We start from the raw sequence: 14,158 nt of genomic DNA, 5'->3' as shown, positions 1-14,158 counted from the left end.
CAACTGTAGGATAAATGTTACAGTATCAAAAAACTATTTAAACAATACTGTTATATATTTTATACCATTTTAAAAGGTGTTCATACTCAAAACAGATTTATGGTAGCCTCTGTTCAGTGCACACCTGGTGACGGATAACGAAGAAAAACCTTCAGATTTTGGTCTTAACCAGTTCCACTGACATGTCTAGGAGCAAACCAGAATCCAGTGCTTCCCATTTTTGCTGATCTGAAAAACAAAGAAGAAGGGGCTAGACATTAGTGAAAAAATTAACTTCAGAAGACTAGATGCCAAACGGAAAGAAACACAGTCCATGTTAAAACATTTTATGATCTAATAATGATGATGATGATGATGACGACGATCATGAACATGATCCAGATTTTCTGTATGCAGAGAACAAGGTGTGTTGGCTTGATACTGAAGTCTAGAAGCCAGCAAGCCATCAAAGGAAATATGTTAGGCAGCTTATTCTCTCTTTTCTTAGACTTTGTTCAGACTTGTGTTCAAAGTGTGCTGCCTGACAGTACAGTTCTCTAGGTACATCCAAATGTCTAGTTTTCAGCAGAATAACTGCATTAGGAGCAGCTTTGCACATGGGTCTGAGTCACTGAATATGCCCAGAGAAAGGATGTTTTGTGAGGAACTTCCATTAGTAGAGAACCAAGACCCATCAAAAGGAGTAGTCAGATGCTTTACTGTCCCTCCCATTTGCTTCCCCTTTCTCTTGTTTCTTCACTTTCCAATCCTCTGCATATGGACCCAATGTGCTATGCTTCAGTGAAGACAGGTCACAGTTTACACACAGGTGCTTACTATTACTTTTTAATTAATACAAAATGTGAGTAGAATGGTTAACCATAAATGATGGCTACATTATGTTACAATTTTAAGGATGAGGGCAATGTTGCCTCAAAATTGGGCATGCTCCCTCTCTCTCTCTCTCATACTCCTTGTATAAGAGGGGTGGACTGACAGAAACAGAGAAACAGTACTCCTTGTCACCACTTCTCCAATTGCAATCATTCATTCCTTCAGCAGAATTTCAGTTTTTACAAAAGGAGTGATGGGCATCAAGTATATGAGTTTCACAATGAGCCTGTAACCTAGTTTATGAATTTGAAGTACAGTATGATCCCCAATAAATGCAAGAGGGCTGTGAACAGATCATGTTGTAATTCTGACATAGCAAAACTCTACATGCATTTTTAGTACATACAAAACAGTTTGTCAATTTAAATTAGAGAAAATACATTACAAACAATGTTATTTTGGGCATGTCACACACCCGTATCTTGAGAAGTTGATCATATTAAGCTTAATGGCACCTTGAGATACCTATTCATTTTTCTTCATTTTTGTGTGTGTGCACTGCACAGTATATAAAGTTGATGCCTATTAATATTCTTCAATAGTGCAATGATCCACAACGCCCAAAGCCTTCACATGCACAGTAGGTGAGATTATTTACTTCCTGCTGAGCCAGTTAATTCATTTCTACCTATATGAGAACAGAGTAATTAGAAGTTTATATGATAGTTTGTCCACAGAGCACATTGTCTCTAAACCAAATCTCTCAGTTGAAATTCATGTTAAAGACAGAGCATTTGAAAGCTCTTTGTTGCAACTCTCATAATGAACAGCCTAAAGGTTCATTGATACTCCATACTTTCAACAACAGGGGAAAAACCTAAGGTGGATTCCAATGTCAACGCAGCATAATGCAATAATGCAATGTAATTTTGCCATACAAATCCCTTTAAAGTCAGAAAACTAGTTAAAATATACCAAACATTGAGCAGGTTTAGGGACCATTAAAAAAGCACATACTTTACAATTATCTGGTAACAAGAATGCTAATGAAGGGGCCAGGTTAACACTAAAACATTTAGGAGATAAAATAGAATTCCAGTTGTACGAGAACTATGGAAACTTTCCCTAATGAGTTTAGAATTGGTTCCAAGATCAAAAGAAGAAAAAGCATTAAAAGTTAGTTAATATCATGGCAGTTAAGGACATACAGTATTGTTAAGTAAAAGAGTAAAACAGAATACATTTTAATATCATAGATTAAGCTATTTTAAATCTACTTTAGTCATACTTCAACTACTGTAAAAGAAATAAAAGAAAGAAAGAGGCAACTAGGTATTCAGGAGCGACAGATCATCTTCCTTATATAGATTTAATTATTTAGGGGGGTTGCGTAGAAAAAATATAGGGTACATGATAAATGTCTAAATGAATGATCCTATGGCCACAGACATAATAGGAGGGGCCACAGGATAGTCCATATCTCCAGCACTCCTTGAAGCTGGAAGTCAGAGCTCTGATCCCTCCCAGTTACAGCTGGTATGGAAAGATCCATGCTGATTGCACTCTGAAAAGGCTGGGAAAGCAACTTCAGAGAGTGAATAAAAGGGACAGGGGATGAAGTGTGTATGGAGGGTATCCCGAAATCACACCAGCTACTTCTCTTCCCCTTTTGAGATGAGGTCCAGCAAAAGCACAGAGGAAGGTAACCGAATGAGCATAAGCATATGAGTTTGAAAGTTTACGTTGATCTTGACAGACTTCACCTAAAAATGATCACCAGTGAGACGGAAAGTGACTAACAGCTGTGATACTCAGTTCCTCTATTATATGACTTTATAGCCTGCCATTTAGCCCATCGCATAGCAATAGAATACCTATTGTAAGCATCAGCTTACAACTAGAACTACAAAAATAAATTCTCTTCAGCAGGTAGAAACAACAATCATAATTTAATGCATAAATCAGTTGCAACTTCTATAATATCTGATTCTAATTTTAATTGTAGTGACAAACTAGAATGAATTCAGCCCCATGTATTAGCTCTGCAGTGTGGGTTGTTCATAAAACAACCCACAGTATGCCCAACAGACAACTGGGTTATCACTCCTTCCCCTCTTGTTCCTCCCATACACATCTGAGGAGATGCAACAGCATGACCTGTCTCGACTCCTCTTCCTGCTGCGACTGCAACCATTTCTGGAGTTCATTTTTCCCAGTCTCCAAAGTGACAACAGTCTCTGACATCTGGTTCAGACTGCCCATGCAGCAAATTGAAGTGATTGTCTCTGGTTCATCAGTCATATTATGTACGGGTATGTCTGTGTGTTTGCCCGAGATATGTGCATATGGTTTCTTGATGATGATGATGATTTAGAATTTTCATAGGTGCAAAACTCTGACTATCCAAATGCACAATCCTGCCTTGTCTATGTCTGGATGTTGTTTCTTGCCAAAATGCAAGAGGAACAATCCATGGACACAAGGAGTTCCTTTGTTTCTCATAGGTCAGCTGTCAAATGACAAGCTGTTACATGAGAACAAAAGCCACTAGGAAACTGTATATCTGGCAAAAGCTTTGCAGTAAAGTCCCCCTGTCTTTTGTTTGGATTGCACTGTTCTGATTGGATTGCACCTTTTGCACAGATTTCCAAGATTCTGAGTGCTCAGGAAAGTGGAAAAGTGTGTGCATTCCATTTATGGGAACACAGAGTTTTGACAGCTGTCAGGAAAAAGTGTAAAAAGAAAGCAAGCTATTAAGTACAAAAGAGGCTGCAGTCAAGCAAGAGTGATCCAGTGTCTGTCAGTCAGTCTGAAGTGTTGTTTGTGTTATCAATTGCTGGTTGCTGTGGCAAGCTTAGTATGAACTAGTTTTTGCCACTCACCACTCCTCTGTACTCACAATGGGATTGGGTTCCAAATTTAGAGAACATGAAAACCTGTCACGGATGCAACAATCCTTACTTATTTCTCACAAGCCAATCTGTGGGAAGATATCTGGGTTCATACAACACCATAGCTAGGCTGTCATATTGTACAAACCAAATCAGAGTGTTCATGACTTCTGCTAAATAGAATTGACCATGGGGTAATGGGAAGAATGGAATTTCCCACTTTCTCCTCACAAAAGCAATCCTTCCACTCCAGTCCAGCTATTCATAACACTATGCAATTTATCCAATTAGTCAGTCAAAGGCTTTAAGTATAAAATCAACAGCACATTCCTAAATTGCTCAAGTATGGTCAGCAAATTGTTCTTCGTTTAGACTGGATAACAAATTGTTGTCCAACAATATCAATTATTATTTATGTTGTGAGCTGCCCTGAGGCTTCGGCGAATGGGGAGGCATAGAAATGTTTAAATAAACAAACAAATAAATAAATAAATAAATAGCAATCAGGATGCAGGTAGGAAATCTACCCACTGTAAAGATCCAGGATCAATTTGCAAGAATGTTGCAGATATTAAGGTAAAATTCCAGGCCCAGAATTTATCTTCCTGTTAGCTTTATCAGCTCTTCCAGTGACCTTCCCACTCCAAAAATGTATCACATTGTGTTAGAAGAAAGACGATTGAAAATTTGAAACGTAATTTGCTATCATACACCAGATTAGATAATCAAAGTTAATATTGCATTTAAGGCTATATATTCAAGGAGAGCATATGCATAGAACAGGTAAGGCCAAAATAATCATCTACATATTTAGCACAAACTGGAATTGATGAATCAATACTTAGCTCAGTATATTTTATTGCATCTTCATGATCCCATAGAATCTCTTACTGAGAATGAAAGATTTCTTATGAATTCCAGAGAAATTCAGCAGAAAGTAAATAACATGAACTTGAGTTATATGTTAGTCAGCAACAAAAATAACATATAAAGGTTTAGTGTGAAATTCCTCAATGCATGAGACAGATAAACTACTCTCACTGAATAGGCTTACCACCAAATCCAATGCACTGGAGATGCAGGGGGATTAGAGAAAACTATTATCACAATTCTAGGCTATGACATACAATAATAGAAAGCTGAATACAGTGTCAAACATAGCCAGCAAAGCTAGTAGTCATTGATAGCCTTCTCTTCATTAATTTGTCCAATTGTCTTTGAAAGCCATCCAAATTGGTGACCACCACTACCTTCTATGGCAGTGAACTCCATAGTTTAAATATGTACTTTGTGAAGAAGTACTTCCTTTTATCTATCCTGAGTCTCCTACCAATCAGCTTCCATATCCACTTTCTCCACATCATGTATAATTTTAAACACCTCTATCATTTCTTCCCCTTACTTGCTTTTTTTCTAAGCTAACCAATCCCAGTTGTTGTAACTGTGCCCTTGCAGGAGAATTGTTCCAACCTCTTGATCATTTTAGTTGCTCTTCTCTCTACTTTTTTCAACTCAACGATGCCTTTTCTGGTCCCTCTACTTGTTGTCCACAATATTCTAAGTGAGAATGCACCAAAGATTTGGCTTAAGGTGAGTACAATCTTGGCAGATTTGTTTTCATTTTTTTCCTATTTATGCCTTTTTCACAACAGCTGTTCACTGGGTTGATATTTTAATTGAGCTATTCACTAAGATCACTTTCTTGATCAGTCATTACTAGCTCAGATCCTACCAACCTATATTTGAAGTAAGTTTTTTAATTTTTCTGCCAACATGCATTACATTGGCTCACACTGAACTACTTTTGACAATTTTTTGATGCTCCTTCTCCCAGTTTTCCTCACAATCCCTTTTGGTTTTAACAACCCTAAGTATTTTGCTATGATTAGCAGACTTGGCCACTGCACTGCTTACTCCTAATTCTGATAATTTATGAATATGTTGAAAAGCATTGATCCTAATACAGAATTTTGTGGGACCCCACTGGCTACATCTCATTACTGGGAGAAATTGTCATTTATTCCCTCTCTTCTAAATTTGCATAGGAGTCCTTAGTTAGGGACTTTGTCAAGAGTCTTTTAGAAGTATAAGTAAACAATGTCTACCAGATTGCCCTTGCCCATGTGCTTAACTGACAATCTCAAAGAACTCTAATACATTAGTGAGATAGGACTTACCTTTGCAGAAGCCATGTTGATTCTTTTTCAGCAGGGCTTGTCCCTCTATGTGCTCACTGATACTAATCTTGATAACACTTTCAACCAATTTACCCAGAAGAGGTGTTAAGCTAACCAGCCAGTAATTCCCTAGATACCCCAGAGATCCATTTAAAAAAGGGGTTACACTGGCCATTCTCCAATGCTCTGGTACAGAGACTGATCTTAGCAACATATTGAATAGTTTGGTGAGAAGCTCAGCAATTTCATATTTGAGTTCTTTTAGCTTAATGGTGCTTAATGCGCTTACCTACAACTTAGCCTTCATACATCCACATCTTCATTTGTATTATCAGTCTCAATCTTTCTCTGCAGGTTGGGATAACCAATATAGCCAAGCCAGAGGTTGCAAATGAACTGAAAGTGTGGTAACTCCCTTCCCCCTCCCTTATATAGCGACACATTAATAACTGTACAGAAAAAAAGCTTGTGGTTACAAAAGTTTCCTATATTGATCTTCAGGTTTTTGGCTATGACAGCAAAGTCCTTTCCAAGATGGCTTCTGGAATTTGTTGTTAAAGCATACTGTGGAAACATGAAAAATGAATAAATATGATCTCACTCAAGCAAGCTGAAAGTTCAAAATTTAAGCTTAAGATGGTGGCATCAAAAACAATGGCCTGGGTGTACACAGCAGAAGAAAATGGTTTGACCCTTGCTATACCACTTTTGGGATGGGCCTGCCCACTGTTGGCAAAACAGCCAAGAACTTATTTCCAAGAATACGCAGCCTTTGGATAAAGAAGGTTCTTCATCCCTGATATTATTAAAGACAAAAACTATTTATCAGCCATACTTTTTATATACAATTCCCAATCACAGTAGTATGCAAAGAATACCATTATACCCTGAGAAAATAATTCAATCTCACAAGTTAAGAGCTGATTTGATATATATCTGTCCTAGCTTGCTTTTTGACATGCATTTTATCTAAAGAGCTGTAGTGCAATCTAAGGTTGCAATCCTATGAACATTGATTTAGGGACAGATATGACCTCCCGGTTTCCTACTTTTGAAGGTTGCTACCTTGACAAACCAAAGATGACTAGAACATACAGACAAAATCTGATTATTGTAATCTGACTTGATTTGGACAAACAGAAACATACTTGATCTGAACAGAAGAATTTTTTAAAATGTGAAATCCCAAATTTCTGTGGTAGTTAGGTTAAAATCAAAGTTTAAAGCATTAATTTATTAGAACAGAACAAATGTCAGAGTATTGTTCTGTGCTCCCTATTTCCCTGAGCAGTGGGAAATTGCAGGGTGTTTCCCTATGCGGAGAATGTACTAGATACACATGGCACGGGTGATCTCTGTTCACAAAAATAAGAGGGGAGTATTGTGGGAACACCCTGACAATCTTTACAGATGCGTCAATTTTCCAAAATCAAACAATAGGCCTTGAAAGCAAGTACCCCGAAAGAAGCTTCTTGCCAAAACTGTAAAACTCAAACTTTTATCTTCATTGCTAGCGACAAATCAAGTTGCTAGCGACATATTGCTAAAGCACATACTCACATGTGTGGGATGTCCAGTATCTAATAGCCACAAACTTCAGTGGGTCTAATGGCTTATTTAAATAAGCATCTTTTAGTGATCAGTGCTCACAAAAGAAACATTTGTTAAATTCTTTTTGTATTGTAAGCATCATTTGCTTAGTCATTTGGTCCCAGGCCAATGCACCTGCCAGGAATCAGTTTTGTGGTATGTACCATCAGAGAAGGGCTCTGCACAGCAACGACTCTTTGCCTACCCTGTGCTTTCTCCCACTTGTCCGATGCTTACAGGTATTCCTGCATGCTCTGGGCAATACACAACTAGTGCTTCTCCCCAATACCCCAAATGATGGGACCAGATGTACTATTCCTTGATGTCATTTGACCTGCAGAGAGATGAGTGGTGAATCATCTGGCCCATCACCCTATTCTGGTTGACTGCCTATGCTCCAGACTTTTATATATTTTAACAACAGGGGGACTTCCCTGCCTGCTGCTCATCCAGGGCTGGGAGGAAGAGCTGTGTATTGGGGCAGGGAGAGCTTGCTAACTAGAGATCAACAATAAGAGGATTCCTTTTCTTCCCTTCTTCCTAAGCCCCTGGTAGCCTTGGCAGCCTTTTGGATGGAAGGGGAACTGAGGATGGTGATGGAGACCTCAACTGTTGGAGGTTCCCTGCACCTTAGCTAGGAAAAGAAAACTAAAAGAATACACAGGACTTTTGAAGCAGAGTCTTGCAATAATAAAAATCAGGAGTTCTAGTGATTTACCCATTTTCAGCCATGTTCAACTATCAAAGTGGCTTACCATTAAAATCCAGAATTACAGTGTATTACAGATACATGGAGTTTTCAAGGTAGTCTGTTTTTGTTTCTGATAGTTGTGGTCATACAAGGTTCCATATTTTTTCTTCTATTATTGGTTAATAGGATCCTCAACATAATCTGGTCTTCAGATGCTGTGGTCTATTCCTGCTTTCCAGCTGCCTCTTTGTCTTCTTCTTATGTGCAAGAAATAGAGAAGGGATGGAGTGGCACAGAGAAGGGATGGGGTTAGGTAGCAGAGGAAGAGCTATGAAATCCTACAGTACTGAAAACGTAACCTGCTTTTGATTATGAATCCACTAACAATCAGCTGTACCCTGATTAAATCTTCCAACCTGTGAATGACATTTCAAAAAGATTCCCTTCCTCTGCTCTAGTGGAAGAGAACAGAAATATAGAGGTAGCAGAGTGCCATTGCATGTACAGGGGTAGGGGAGGCTGAACCACAGATTGGAATTTACTGGTAAGAGCTGAGTGGTTTCTGCTAGATCTTCAAGAATTTCTGATTTTTAGAAAGCAGACAACACCCCCTTCTGTCATGCAGGTCTTGTGCTAAATTTTGATCTTCCATCCTCAGTATTCCCAGTTTGTAAAATAGGAATATTGACTGGTTGCTTTTGACCAGGTTGTTATTCCATTCTGCCGACCTGTTTCAGAGTAATGCATTCGAATCCCTTATCTACAGTGACTCAAATGTTGATTTGTACATATCCCAGTGTATGATTCATGGGTCACAGTAGACAATAGAGTCGGCCTCCTGAGCTACCCATTTTATGTCTGGTTTAGCAGTATTCTGTTAGGGAACAAAAGAGATCCCACAAAGCTGAAGTCTTATATCTTTACTATCAGAGAACTGACTAGTAAAGATGCAAATACAGACAGCCTGTTTTGTTGTTGATTAAGATTTATACACCCCTATATCCAAGAAAATACAGTAGCAATATCCTCCTGCTTTGACTTTTGAATTTCATTTCATTTCATTGTGTTATAATCTGGAAGTAAAATAGGTTTAATTGGTATTATTACCATTTGATGTATATAAGACAGTCAACACTGTGAAGGTGCAAAGTTTTTTCATTCTGATACAAAAGTGAACAAAAACAAACTGTCACTTGTAGGTTGCCTAAGTATTCACCATAGTTTCTGCAACATGCCTAATCTCTGGTGCCTCCAGAACTCACATACAATAAGTAGTTGGAATCCACCTGTGTGTACTTCCAATGCCACATGTTCTTAAATTAAATATGCCTATTTCTGGAAGGCACCAGAGTTGGAGGGCATATCTAAACAAGAAGCATCCTGAACATCAAGAAGTTGTCAAAACAACTCTGGGATACAGTTTTGCAGCAGCTCTGAATTATATTATTATAAATTCAAACTATGAACATCTCTGGAACTCTGTTAAATCCCAGAATAATAAACTAGAAAGAATATGGCTCGACCACTATTCTGGCTAGAGGAGGCCATCCACTAAAATTCAGTGACCAGGTACGGAGGACATTAGTCAAAGAAGTGGCCGAGAGGTCAATGGTAACTCTGAAGGGGAGATCTGCAGCTGAGATTAGAGAAATTGTTCATGGTACAACTATCACCTGGATAAACCTGAGCTTTTTTGACCTGTTTGAAAGTGCTGAGAAGAAAGCCATTGATGAAACAAGCTAAAATCAAAGTACATTTGCTATTTGCAAAAAAGGACTATGGGATATACAGCAAATGTAGAAAACATTTCTCTAGTCTGCTGCTGTGCATGGCAAAAAGCCCACAGTGCTCATTTCCTGGAAACACCAATACCATGGTGAAATTTGGTGGTGTTGGCTTCATGCTGTGGAGATGCTTTTCCTTGATAGGGAGTGGTGAAATGGTCTGGATTGAGGGCAAAATGAATGCAGCCAAATGCAGAGCACATCTGGAGGAAAACCTGTTTCAGTCTGCAAGGGATCTAAGACTGGGGCAGAGATTCACCTTCCAGCAGAACAATAACCTTGAATACAGAGCCAAAGTAACAGAGTGGTTTCAAAAGACAAACCTGAATGACTTAGAGTGGTTCAGTGAAAGCTCAGATGTTAACCCAACTAAAAATCTTTAGCAAGCCTTGAAACTTGCTGTTTACCAACAATTCTCACCTAACCTTACAGAACTGGAGCAGTTTTGCAAGGAGGGAAACAGAAATACTGTAGGATCCAGATATGAAAAGCTGATGGAGACTCATTCAAGAAAACTCTCAACCATTATTGCTGCCAAATATGCTTCTACCAAGTACTGACTGAGAAGGATAAATACTTATACAACCAACAAGTGTGAAAGTCAAAGAGGTGAATATCTCGGCAAGGCACTGTATCTGAGCAGTGAACAATAAAATACAGATTTTAAACTTTTAAGAATCATTTTAAAATAAAAGATACAGGAACGATGGATTGTTCTTTCTGCCTTTAATGGAGTAACAGTGCAACCACTCTTGAAGAAACTACTCTGTACCTAACATTAGTTGATGACTATTTCCTAGTTGAAAATAACTAGGAATTGAAGTTGAAAATAACTACTTTTCTTGAAGAAAGTACTTTAGAAGATTGTAGTGGCGCAACTGCAACTGGTGGATGCTTATGATCTAAACTTATTCCAGTCTGGCTTTCAACCTAGCTATGAGACTAAATCAGCCTTGATTAGATTATTAGGACTGAGACCCTACTTATTCTGCTTGATCTCTCAATGACTTTTGACCATCAACACCATGCAGCACAATGGATCTGGTTTTACCTGCAGGTTCATTTTCATAGAATAATATTGGCTGACTGTTCCTTGGCCCCTTGGCTTTTACAAAATACCATATTCAACAGCTATATGAAACCCCTGGGAGTGGTCATTAGGGGATATCATGCCAAGTTCCATCTGTATGCTGTATCTCCTGTGAATCAGATGAGGCTATACAAGTCCTGGATCAGTGCCTAGACTCAGTGGTGGGCTGGATGAAGGCCAATGAACTGAAGCTGAATCCTAGCTAGATAGAAGTTCTGTGAGTGAGGCTCAAGTCCAGAATATAGGGCACTGTCTGTTCTGGATGAGGTTTTACTCCTTGTGAAAGATAAGATTTGTTGAGAGGTACTTCAAAATCCATTATTGTTGCTGGACTACTGAGTGAGGAAGCCTCGGATTGCTTTTTACTAGCTTCAACTAGTCCTGCAACTATGGCTTCTCCTGGACAGGAATAACTTAGGCACAGTGCTGCAGGGACTAATAACCTCAAGACTGGATTAGTATAATGTGCTTTGTGTGTGCCTGGCTTTAAGGCTAGTCTAGAAGCTGAGGCTAATACAGGATGTAGTAGCTCAGCTGCTGTCTGGAGCCTCTCCTTTTCAGCATGCAACCCTTTTGCTGAGGGAACTGCACTGGCTACCTATTCACTACTGGACTAGGCTACTGGTACTAGTGTTAAGTACTTGGATTCAGGACACCTGAGAGAGTACCTTTTCCCTTACAACCAGCTAGATCCTGGTAGTTTGTATGGACCTGTGACCTGATCGGAGTCCACTGGATAAGAGCCTTTGGTATGGTGGCACCATTTTTGTGGAGCTCCTTGGTTCTGAATAACAGGCAGATACAACATTACTGACAACATCATTTCTACTTCAGAAAGCTTTCCTTGTTTGACCAGTCTGTGTCTGTTTTAGTCTGATAGTTTGTTTTCAATTTTATTTTCTTCTTCATATTTTTTGTCTTGGACTTTGACAAATTAGAGAATCTATCTCTAACCAAGAGAACCATCTTGGTTAATGGGTGGTATAGAAATCAAATAAATATATACATAGATAGATATAGAGCAGTATAGAAATGTTACCAATAGATAAATAACATTGTAACAATCAAAAGAAGTCTTGTTTAAAATGTGCTCAGAGGGAAAAAAATGAAACTACTTTGATGCTTTCCTGTCATCAACAGGCACAGAGTTCCACAAAGAAGGAACTGATAATTCAAAGGCTCTACTCCAACAAGCCTCCATATGGAGCATAGGACTGTAGAGACCCACCAGAAATGAATTAATGTATGATTTCACTGACCAGGCAGACTGGTAAAGAAGAAGTTTTATCAAATATCCTGTTCCCCTGTTGTTTCCTACAGCAAAATTTAAAACTGTCTCAGTAATATATAACCCTGTATAGTGGTGATACATGCTCTTTAATCAAGCTGTTGCATATTCTCCTAGCTGCAGCTTCTGTATCAACTTGCACTGTAGTAATCCAGTATTAAAGTTAGCAGCACTTCTACTGCAATGACCAAGCTATCTCTTCCTATCCAGGATACACTGTAGTTGGTACATAGTTGAACTCAGTAAAATTTACTCTGAGCTGCTGTGGCTGCTTGGGCTTCCAACAACAAGGATGAGGCCAATATGAACCTGAGTGTTCATACCTTTAACTTCCTTGTAAATAAATAAAATAAAATACATATGCTAAACATTTCCAGTGCACATGCAACATTTGCTTCTGAACATGCCGACTTTCCATTGGATTTCCCCCTCCCACCCAATATCAGTGCTCTGTGTCCTCAAAAATCTGTTTCTGAGGCTTGGACAGCCCAGTATCTCAGGTACTGAAGCAGGAAGTAGGAATAACAGATTAGCAGAAATGTTTTCAACTAGCACAACTACATCCTTGAATCCAAAATGATGTATCAGTTTCATATTCACGAATTCATATCCTCTATGGTAGTTGGTGTTAAGAAAAAAGTTTCCACTGGTACCCACAAAGAACATGTATCTACTCTTTAATATAGAAGTTATACTGATTAACAAATTTATACTTTGTGAATTATTTCTCCATTCCTTATAGAAAATTTGCAGTATGACCATAAGGGTTAAGAGATTGGTGCATGTGCTGAGTCTGTTCTGCCCACCTTCCCTTCTGCAAGTGGAAGGCCCCGCTAACTGCATTGCACAGGTAGTGGTATCCACTGTTTATGCAAAGGGAATAGCCCTGAAATGAACTGGAATGCTAGTTACTAAAAGGAAACAGGCTGGTGGAATTCCCTTATGTTAAACAAAGAGTAGCAGCTGCTTGCATAACATAATTGGTGGGGTAGAATGGTGAAGGCAGCATTTCTTTGAATTCTGCTCAAATACTTATAGTTCACTGCTAGTTATTCTCCGCATAGCTAATGATGTAACCTTATTTAGCTCTAATGTATTGAGTTAAAATATTGATAGGCCAATTTTCCATACAAGTGATATATACACTATACTAGGATCCTACTTTGCAGGTTCTTTTATATACAGATTTCTAAATATGCTATGTTCTTGTCTGTCACTCATTTATAAATATATAGTTTCCCAGTCAAGATAAGATATACAATTACAAGTTATCATTTCCCTGATGCTCCTTTCCAGGGAACAAAGTGAGCTGTGGACAAGACCAAAAAACTACAGTATTGATATTGACTTTTTGTACATATATCACATCGCCTTCTATGAAAACAATAAAATACTATGTGCAACTACAGTTCAGTTATCTAAATTTATAAGACAAGAAATGGAAAGGCAACATTTCAAACTGATGTATAAAAATGTAGCCACTCTAAACCATCAGTGAAGCATGTAAACAACATTTTAATCCAACAAGAGCAATCTAGTTGAGATGAGGCCATATATAATTGGACATCAGTGCTTTACAACATGGCCATCATCACAGAAAAGGTGCTGCTCATTGCTTCATACTGCTGTAATGCTCACATCTGTAAAAGATGGAGCATAGAGCCACCTTTAGCACTCATTGTTCATATCAGCAAAGAGTTGTATTTTGCTTAAACATGATGAGCATACTGAAGCAAAGAAACTGAAAAAAGCTTTGGCAGCTGTTCTAGAAGCCTGAGCATCTGCTCACAAATTGGTTCACACTAATTTATGGATTATGTTAATCTTAGTCTTT

The 14,158-nt window shown here is 38.5% G+C and overlaps 1 protein-coding gene across 11 annotated transcripts in view; it reads right to left on the bottom strand.

The window, feature by feature from the left end:
* Nucleotides 1-14,158, bottom strand: part of PLAG1 (PLAG1 zinc finger) — a 40,035-nt gene that overhangs the window by 13,174 nt on the left and 12,703 nt on the right. For 2 of the 11 annotated variants that reach the window (XM_044423873.1, XM_044423882.1), the window contains exons 3-6: nucleotides 8,227-8,416; nucleotides 6,171-6,445; nucleotides 1,339-1,501; nucleotides 66-228 (exon numbers count right to left, since the gene is read on the bottom strand). The gene's annotated coding sequence lies outside the window, so the exon portion shown is untranslated. Of the gene's footprint in view, nucleotides 1-65; nucleotides 229-1,288; nucleotides 1,309-1,338; nucleotides 1,502-6,170; nucleotides 6,446-8,226; nucleotides 8,420-14,158 lie in introns of those variants that run through there. The other 9 variants (XM_044423883.1, XM_044423874.1, XM_044423878.1 and 6 more) reach the window with 7 other exon arrangements.

Source organism: Varanus komodoensis, unplaced genomic scaffold, assembly GCF_004798865.1.
Source record: "Varanus komodoensis strain SLA01 unplaced genomic scaffold, ASM479886v1 scaffold14_1, whole genome shotgun sequence".
NCBI lineage: Eukaryota > Metazoa > Chordata > Lepidosauria > Squamata > Varanidae > Varanus > Varanus komodoensis.
This window is presented reverse-complemented; position numbering and strand designations above follow the sequence as displayed.